Source organism: Sinohyriopsis cumingii, chromosome 14 (assembly GCF_028554795.1).
Source record: "Sinohyriopsis cumingii isolate HCF-2022 chromosome 14, ASM2855479v2, whole genome shotgun sequence".
Lineage (NCBI taxonomy): Eukaryota > Metazoa > Mollusca > Bivalvia > Unionida > Unionidae > Sinohyriopsis > Sinohyriopsis cumingii.
The window spans coordinates 92269355-92279906 of NC_142974.1; positions in this window are offsets into that span (position 1 = coordinate 92269355).

Below are 10552 nucleotides of genomic sequence, written 5' to 3' on the forward strand. Positions count from 1 at the left end.
AGTTGTATAGATGGATAAATAACAGTCAGTTTTCAGTTAGTTTGATGGCAGATACCGATGAACCAACAGGTTATGCATGCTTCTTTCTACCATATAGCATTGGTCTGACAGATGAAAGCGTGTCAAGGTTAACTCAGAGTACATGATCTGACGTAATCCGTGCATTAGATTTACAGATGCAAAACAAGACATCTATTACAAAGTCTGTTTTGATAGTTATTAGACACTGTTAAAGATTAATGGAGCTATTCATTTTAGGAGAACAAGGTTGTGACACAGGTACACGTCATGACAATGCCAACCATACACAAGAGAATCAAAGACGAAATAGTAGATACTGTTGGACATTTTTTAATTATAAAACTGACTGACATGCTGATGAAAAGGGGTCGTATCATCGGATACGATACCAATCTACATATATCCAGTGACTCGTTGAAACTCGGGTTACTCACTCCCCCATTAATGCTGATGTAGCAAAACAAAAGCAAGAACAAAACAAAGGTATTACAAAAACTGATGAACAATCTGTGACAGTGCAACAAGGAATCTAAAGGTACAAAAAGAAGGTAAAGTGGGCAAAAGTACATTTGAATGATTATATTGATATTTTTTTGAAATATCACATCGCCGATGAGAATATTGCTACTGTAAAATCTGAAAATGAAACTGCACTGCAGCATGGACAAAGTCCGATTTAGAAACACAGATCACAAGATAAAGTCTGACCATGAAGAAAGAGTCAATTCTTTATTTTGAAATTCATGATTGCTGGAGCAGCTAAGGTTTACTTTTAAAAATATTTCTCAAATTGCTTACTTGTATAGTTTGATTAAGTCTTAAAAGTGCAAAAAGCAAGTAAAGCAAATTCTCCCAGAAATCAAGGACAACCAACTTATCTCACTAACAGATTTTATACAAATAGAGAAAATGTTGATATTGTCGTAGCTACTTGTGTAAATATAGCAACAGTTGATATTGCCATTGCTACTAATGTAACTATAGCATCGGCTGATATTGTTTTTGTTACTAATGTAACTGTCGTACTATAGCTACAGCTTTACTTTGGATTAACGTTATATTTTTCTCTGTGAGAAAGCTTGTAACTTGTCATTTCCCAAAATGTTTCCATGTTGAACTTGTTATCAAGATGGGAAGTAATCAAGAGCACATACAAATTTTGGAACGTGGCAACATCTGTTGTGAAGAGAGTCCACAAATAAATGACCGAAAGACACATCGCATGCCTAGTAGAGCGTGAGGAGGCATTTTTGTCACAAAACTGCCTGTGACTAAGCCATAATTTAGGAACTACTCATTTCTTTATAGGAATAAAAGTTTGAAAATAAAAACCTAAATTAATTAATTATCAAGATCATTTTAATTTTGAACCTTATTGTACCTTAATTTTCAGGACGTAAGTGGCGTATATCCAACCGTACCTCACTATTTGTGCAGATATACAACAATTTTTTAAAATTTTGATGGCATCCTCCATTTTCGTAGAGAACTATACTCCACGCCTAAAAATATTGTGAATCAGATCATTAGTAATAATCTTTGTTTTTGAATAAATAAATAAACTACATGCTGAAATGTAAACCAAAGAACATACAATGGATCCCAGATTCCACTTCCTGGTCAGCAACAAGGCCTCAGTAGTCACCTTGCACTGTCATCAGAACCATACAATCACACCACAATGCTCGTATTATAAACAAAAAAGCTCCATTAAATGAATATAAATCACCGAACGCCTAAATTTAATGCAACTATCACCTACAAAAAAGAGAGGAAAAAATACTTTGAAAATAGACATGGACTAAATTCATGAGTGCGGAACCTGGAGTAATACCTAATTGTAACATGTGTCCTATCAGGGTCATACATCTTTATAAGCATAGAAAAGGCCATTACCGATTATAGTTACGGATTTTTATATTGTTAACTGTAAAATATTCACAAAAGTAAAAATTTCATTGCAAATTTATTGTTGAAGATAAACACATAAAATATACCGTAAATATTTTTCAGCAGTAATAAAATATAGAAATTACTATAAATTAACCATTAAATTATAAGTTAAACGCTCCATGAAGAGTAATAGTTTTAAAATATGTTACATAATTTATTTAAAGATTTCAATTTAAATTTGATTTTAACGAAAATCCAAGTTTACAAATGTCGTAAGTATCTATATTCCTTTATTAGAATCATCAGTGGGTATTCTTTTCAACTATGCGTTAATGAGACAAGGGCCATCCAGTAATTGGTAGTACCATAATAATAATAGGCAATATTGGTAGTGACGATTTCTCGTAGACTCAGAATACTTTAGTTAGAGAGTACTAACTTAGGTAGTGATGGTGGAGAGCTCTCAGATGTTATAGTATTGGAGTGATGATGGAGTTCTTTGGTATCAAGGTTGCAAGGCTTTTGCTAGTTATATAAACAATACTACTACTACTACTAATAATAATAATAATAATAATAAAGACTTTATTTAGATAAGGTAACTCAATTAGTTACAGAACTAATCTACCTTGAGGCTTTCTATGTGTTATGTACAATATATACAGTATAAACAACATGATGTGAAGAACCTGGCTTGATACTAAATAATTAAGTAACTTTAAAATTCAAATTATCGAGCATGGAACACATGCACAGGCATCTGTGAAAACATAAACATATATAAAACATAAAATATCATCCTGCATTGAAAAATTCAACTATGAAAATGATGCAAGATTACAGAAAGGCAGGCAATCTTTTTTGTACTAGAACTGTTCAATTTTCTAAATATTTTATCCATTTAAGACATTGATTATGAATAGAAGAAATGCTTTCTAGCCTCTCTTAATTATGTCACTGGGAATGTTGTTCCATATCACTGGACCAGTATATTGAAAACATTTTTTAAACAATTCCTTCTTTGGTCTTGGTATAATGTATTTTACTTCTTATGGACCTTTAATTTGGAGTACCATCAGCATCTCTTTGGTGAAAGATATTGCTTAGATACACAGGAATGGCTTTTCTGGATACTTTATACATCAATTTGGTCTTTCTAAGAAATATTCTTTCATGTATCGTTAAAACCTTTATATTATTCATTGCATCCTGAAAATTGTCTTAAAATTTGTGTTATGTTTGTATTAGAAGTTACCCCAAATTATATTACAGTTGTCCAGATATGGCTCAATGTAACTTTTATAGAAGATGACCCTATACTGAAGATGAATGTATGTTTTGATTTTCCTCAGTAGTCAAAGATAAGAATTAACCTTTTTTGAAAGATGTTTAATGTGAATAGACCAAGTAAGATTGCTATCTACGAATACACCAAGAATTCAATCTTGAGAAGTCATATTAAGTCTCACATTGTCAAATAGAACCTGGAGTTTGTCGCTATCTATCCTTGCTCGTTTTTGTTGTGTTGTAACTAGTAGGGCTTTTTTTCTTTCTGTGTTTATGATAATACTGTTTTCCTTGCATCATACTTGAAGTCTGTTGAGAGCATCGTGTAAGTTATTTTCAAGTACCATTTTGGTTTTAACCATCTCAGATAGTGCTGTATCATCTGCGTAGAGGTCAGTGGAAGAAATTGAAGTTCCAGTGTTAAGAGATAAATCACTGATAAATAGAATGAATAAAAGAGGTCAAAGGATAGAGCCCTGTGGTGCTTCACAATTAATGTTTTTACTTTCAGAAAGTTGACCATTTAAAGATACTTTTTGCACTTTATCGGTTAAGTAAGAAGTAAACCAGTTTAGGGAGTTTTCACTGCATTGATAGATTTTTAGGATAATTTATTTGGACATCTTCATACATTTAGATTGAAGGAAAACGTGAAAGGCTACACTAGAATAAAAACTTTTTTAAAATATAAAACCAGAGAAAAATTCCACTTGATAAAGGAGTCATATTTCTGACTGATATTACTCTAAAGTGAAGAATCTCAGTCCAAATGTTAAAGCCTGCTGCAGTTTAATGTTCAAACGAATCACGTGGTAATGCTAGAACCATTCAGTGCCAGCTTCCAATGTGCTGGATGCCACAATGAGTTGTTTTCTCGGGACTACAGAAAATGTCGGCATTATTCAAAAGGGAGGTAGTAATTATAGATGCGGATGGATGCGATCTCCAAGTGACTCGTCTAAGCATGACAGAAAATGATCAGAATGTTTTCATGAAAGTAGTGAAAATGAGACTTTCCTGCGACTTAACACAAACAGAAAGATCTGTGAGGCTGTGGACTGCTATATATTCATCAATGCACAGACGTAATCACTGTGCAAGAAAATGTCATGGGCTGTATCATATGTTAACATGTTATCGCCACAGGGGCCAGATTACTAACCAAAATTCTCAAGGACATCCTAGTCTGGGAGAAGCCAATCACTAACCAAGACCACCCTAGTAATCTGGCCTCTATGACGATAAAAGATGCAAACCCTGTCAATTTATGATAGAGACCAGGGCATTTTCTAGCACAGTAACTAGAGAAAATTGAACTTTCATGGTCCAAACCAAACGTGAAAAACAGAGATTGAAATTTATCTCATCACATGTAAGATCTGTAGCATTCAGAATGTCTGAGAAACTGGAAAAGATAGGCAAAAGGATCAACCTTCACAGATCAGATTGGAAATCAAATAAGCTGTACAGAAGCCCAATCGCAGAACACTTCCCCTATCGTTGGCATACTTTCAGTGATATAACAATTATTTCATTTGCTCACAACTTCAACTGGAGTTCCGAAACGAGGAAAGAAAATTAACCTTACTGGATACGCCTCCTTAGAACATTGAAACTTAGCCGCTTAAACCAAGAATAACTAGAAAAAGACAGCCATGCACAAATACAATTATCTTTTTGCAGCCGACACATTTTCTTTTAAATATTTCTCTAAATTTGCTTATTAGTCACCCGAGAGCTTGTAATTACTACCGTACTAATGAAACATCCAGAATATAATTTGCGCTTACATAAAGTTACATAAAATAACAGATGTCATTATGGCTCATCGAATTATTTTGTCAATATATAATATTTTCCGGCATCCGCAACAAATTGAAAAAAAACTAGTTGAAACATAATAAATTTAAAGATTTCATTCCTGTAGAAATAGTCATGTAAAGGTTTGCAAACACAACGGTTTTTCTGTTTTATTTGTTTGTCTTGTCTATGTTTTGTTTTTGCCATTGAAAAAGACTCATTAAGAGTCAAAGCGCTCATGCGAGTTAGATACTAGTTTTGTACTGTTCGTTGTCAATTTATTTTGTTTATCAATCCTTGACACATGTGATCCCATGTTCTATGTGTGTGTGTGTGTGTGTGTGTGTGTGTGTGCTAATCTGGTATTTTTATTCAGATAAATTGATGCTCATTTTACCTTGGCTAGCTAAAACTATGGAAGTAAATGTATAAAAATATTCATAAAAGTGATCAAGTAAATGTGTCATTTTTATCACAGTCGCAGGTTGGAAATTTAAAATCTCTTCAAGTGTTTGCATTCTTGTAGCATCAAGTATATATATATATATATATTGGTACATTCCACTTATACTCTGTGATTCGCTGAAAGAATGACCATCGTGCTTTATATTGAGAGCAGTGGCATGATGCAAATGAGGGAGTAAGAATCTTATGTGCAAATGACAGAACTGCCATGTGCAATCTGATGTGGTCGCTGTCATATCGTCATGTATAACAGCGGAGATCTGATTTTAATCAGATTGCTGACATGTGTATCTTATGTTTTTCCACTGTGCGACTTAAATTCCAACCTGGTTTCATATATTACAGAGGAATGAATGTCTAAACAGAAATCAGTATTTAAGATATCTGGTCATGTGCTATTTAAATCAGAATCAACAAACAGTAACTGGGCATCATTCGACCCCAGGCTGAACTGAAGGGGATCTTGGAGCAGCAGAAGACCCCATATATGTGACGTGCAGGCCCACCTGTGTGTTGACTGGCCCTGGCGTCACACCGACCACTGCCCCCCCCCCATGGGGTAAATAGAGAGACCTGCCTCCCTTCCATGTAAAGTCTGATCTCTGGCGGAAGAGATCCGCCCAACAGTCACGATGGCGGAGGAGCAAGGTGTTATGGAGTACCAAAGGCATTAACGAGGCACATTAGAAGTCATGGACATCCAATGGAGCCAAACGAGTCTCCAGCCGTAGCAATTCTTCGTGCCACTTGGAACCGGGTTCCGCGGCCAAGAGAGAGGGACCGTCCTTTTGCAACGAATTTCGCACTTTAAAAGCTCTCCTGCACAGGTTTCATTGTGCAACCGATTTGTGACTTGACTAATGCTTTTAAAAAGTCCTGCGTCGATGGGGAGTGGCGAACTGACAGGTGGAGGCGACCACTGGCAGTCGTAGTCACAAGTCTGTACTTAGGCAGCTCTTGGACAAGTGGTTGTTTTTCTCTGTATCCAGGGCAGCGGAGGAGTCGGCAGCATCCGGGGTGACTGAGCAGCCCCTTACAGGACAACAGTACTCACCTGTAAAACGAGGGGTTTAGAAAAGGTGGCCAGTTTACCTCGATTGGCAGATCATCATCCAATGCGGTTGAAACACAGAACCTAACAGAACAAAGAAACCGGGGTAAAATAAACTTTCATAGGACCATGGAATGTCCGTACTCTCATGGACAGAAACAAGGTGGTAACACCCAAAAGACGGGCATCCCTTATCGCCAGAGAACTAGCACGATACAATATCGACTTGGCAGCAATAAGGGAGACCCGACTTGCTAGAGATGGATCGCTGCCAGAAATAAAATAGCAGGTAGGTAAACCGTTTTCTGGAAGGGAAAAGCAGATGAAGACAGAATCCATGGAGTCGGACTTGCCATTAGAGCAAACCTACTGAGCCACCTCCCAGACCTACCAGCATGCATGAACGAGAGACTCATGAAGCTTCGCCTCCCTATGAGTGTCAAACGCTTCTTGACAATCACAAGTGCCCTTGCCCCTACAGTGATATACCCAGATGAAACCAAGAAACAGTTTTATACCAGCTTGGACTCTATCCTCACATCTGTTCCGGCCAATGAAAAGCTGTTCTTGCTGGGTGATTTTAACGCCAGAGTTGGCATGGACCAGGCTCAGAGGAGTGGTATGATCAGAAAACATGGAGTTGTCAAAATGAACAGTAACAGTATGATTTTTCCGAGCAATCTGCAACATTATATTTAGACAAGCGGGCAAGTACAAGACAACGTGGATGCACCTAAGATTTAGTTATTGGCACCTCATAAACTATGTCATCACTGAGCAGAGGGGCATCAGACATGTGCTCATCACAAGCGCCATGCGCTGAGCAGAGTGCTGGACTAACCATAGACTTGTTAGAACCAAGCTTAACCTACACATCATCACGCGCCAATACAAGTGACCCATAAAGGTGACACCTATCCTCAACACAAGCAAGCTACATCATCCGGAGCACAAGCTGGAGTTCAAAATATAGCTAGACAACAAGCTGTCTGCCTAAGGATCACTAACTGGAGGCCCAGCTGAAAACCAGTTAAAAGAGATGGTGACGGAAACAGCTAAGTCAATCCTGGGTCATAGGACAAGAGTCCACCAGAACTGGTTTGATGGGTATGGCGATCAAGATACCGATTGAAGAAAAGAACAAGGCATTCTCTAGTGGCAGGAAGACCAAACTTCATCTCTGCAGGCAACGGCTCAGTAGGAACTCTGCAAAATGCAGGATTGATGGTAGGAAAACAAGACTGAAGAAATCCAACAATATGCTGATATAAAGAACTCCAAAATGTTCGTTAGTGCCAATAATGCTGTGTATGGCCCTCCAAGATCTGGATCCACCCCTCTGCTCTCAGAAGATGGCATCTCAACCATCAAAGACATCGAAGGGATAAAGGCAGGACGGAAGGAGCACCTCCGCAGGCTCCTTAATCGCTCATCCAGTGTCGACAGAACAACACTACAACAAATCCTCCAAAGGCCAGTCTGCGGAGAGGAGGACTTGTCCTCGTCTAAAGAGATGTGGAAGGCCATTAAACAGATGAACTGTGGCAAAGCATCAGGAAAAAAACATGGAATCCCTGCAGAGGTATTCAAGGCTTTTGGCACAGAAGCATTTGCAGCTTTCTTTGATATACTCACCAGCATCTGGGGCGAGGAGGAGATGCCTGCAGATTATTAGGCGCCACCATCATCTCTTAATATAAGAATAAACGCGATAGAGCTGACTGCAACAGCTATTAGATAAATTTCTCTGTTATCCATTCCAGGGAAGATTCTTGCCCACACCATCCTGAACAAACTCGGCCCAACCATCTCATTGGAACTGCTATGTGAATGACAGTGTGGATTCTGACCTGGACTCAGCAGTCGACATGGTCTTCACTGTGAGGAAAATACAGGTGAAATGAATGGAAATGAAACGAATGGAACAGCACATGGATCTCTGTAGAGTGTTTACCGACCCCAACAAGGCGTTTGACTCTGTAAATAGAGAAGCCATATGGTTTGTCATTAGAAAACTTGGCTGCCCCAAAAAATTCACAACCCTAATCCAGTTGTTCCATGACGACATGACAGGAGATATCTTGGTCAATAGGGAGTAATCAGAGCACTTTGACATCTAGACAGGAACGAAGCAGGGCTGTATGCTCGCACATGTGCTGTTCAACCTCTTCCTCACCCAGGTCATATTCCATGCAGTGAAGAACCTTGACATTTTGGAGTCTACATCAAGTATCGCCTTGATGGATCACTGTTTGACTTTCATCAGCTCTCTGCATGAACAAAGACGCTGGATAGACTACTTCTTGAAGCTCTGTTTGCCGATGACTGTACACTTATGTTACACAAGGAAAACCGCCTACAGACCATTGTGAATAGATTTTTGAGGAATCTAGGCCGTTTAGTCTGACAACAAACCGAAACAAAACAGAGGTACTCATTCAGCCAGCTCCTTATACAAACCCACGACAACCCACCATCAATATCGAGAAAAGACAGCTGAAGAACGTGTTTAACATATCTTGGAAGCATAATGTCTTCAGATAGGTCGTTGCATAAGGAAATAACAGCCATGATCCGAAAGGCAAGTCAAGCCCATGGAAGACTTCTTGTCAGAGTCCTGCAGCAAAAAGACATTCGGATGGTCGCAAAAATCAAGGTCAATAAACCTGTCGTTCTCACATCCGATGACAAGACCGTGTGTCCATCTTAGAAGACCTCAAAAGAGACCATATTCCTAGCATTGAAGCATTGCTGCTGAAAGCCCAGCTTAGATGGTCAGGCCACGTCATTTGTAAGGAGAAGACCAGAATACCGAGACAACTCTTCTATGGTGAGCTCATGCAAGGTAAGCGGAAAGAGGGCGCCCCAGGAAAAGGTACAAATACAACCTTGTGTAAACCTGAAATGGTGTGGAATCCATCCCAGCGAGCTGGAAGCCTCGTCCAAGGACCGGTCTACATTGTGCACACTCATCAAAGAGGCTGTAGAGGAGGATGACCGCCCGCCAACTACTTACAGCCATGAGAGATAAACGGCACATCGCAGCATCTCAGACAAATGCGTCTACAGACTTCCAAAACCCAACCTGTAGCATCCTGTGTGCTTCCAGCTTTGGACTCAGGAGCCACAGGCGTAGTCACCCTGCGCAGCACAACTAGCGCCACCGTCAGACATGATGGACAACCGAATCGATCCGTGTGTCAGCGCAAATTAATTTCTCTTAAGCATTCAGTATGTATTAGATAATATTGATATCCACCTAAGCTTGATTATACCAGTGTTTGAATGGGAGACCATATTAAATGCTCGGTTTTGAAAAGAAGAAAATAATATGCATACAATATTTCAGATGAAATCAGAAATGTTTAACCGGTTATATTTTCTTCCAGTTATGTGAAAAGAAATGGCAAATTCATATTTTTCAGTTTGATAGAGCTGGATTTAAATGGATGCGGAATACTGCTGTGCTAAAACCATGACAAAACCGTGAATTAGAAAGATTTAGAATTTGAAGTTGGATAGTAAAAGAAGATTAAGGTCAAGAAAAAGGGCAATTTTCACCGCGGAGACTGAACATCATGCAGACGGCATACGTGTGAGGTAGTGAAATGTAAAAACTGGGGAGCATTAAGTATAACTGTATCAGTTGCGCACGTCTAGGGTGTAAGGAACATTACATTTAGAAATAAAGAACATAGCTATAGTATTTGCATACTTTTCCGTTTGTTTGTAAACCCACCCCACCCCCGCTTTAAGAAACAAACGTCATCAAAGATATAAAAATTGTACAGAACTTAGTCATTTCATTCACCAGTTAATAATGTCTACGCTGATTATAGCCAGGATGTCAACTTGTTGGTGTTTTGAATCAAACTTGAGTTTCTTTGGTAATACGGTCGCCATATTTGCATGGGCGTGTCTATCTTTTCTAGCAACAGACGTGTTGTAGCTTACCGTCTTAGATAATCCCATTAATTATGTAAATTTTGAAGTAACATATCTTTCAACAAGAGTTCATCTTCTTTATTTGTTAAA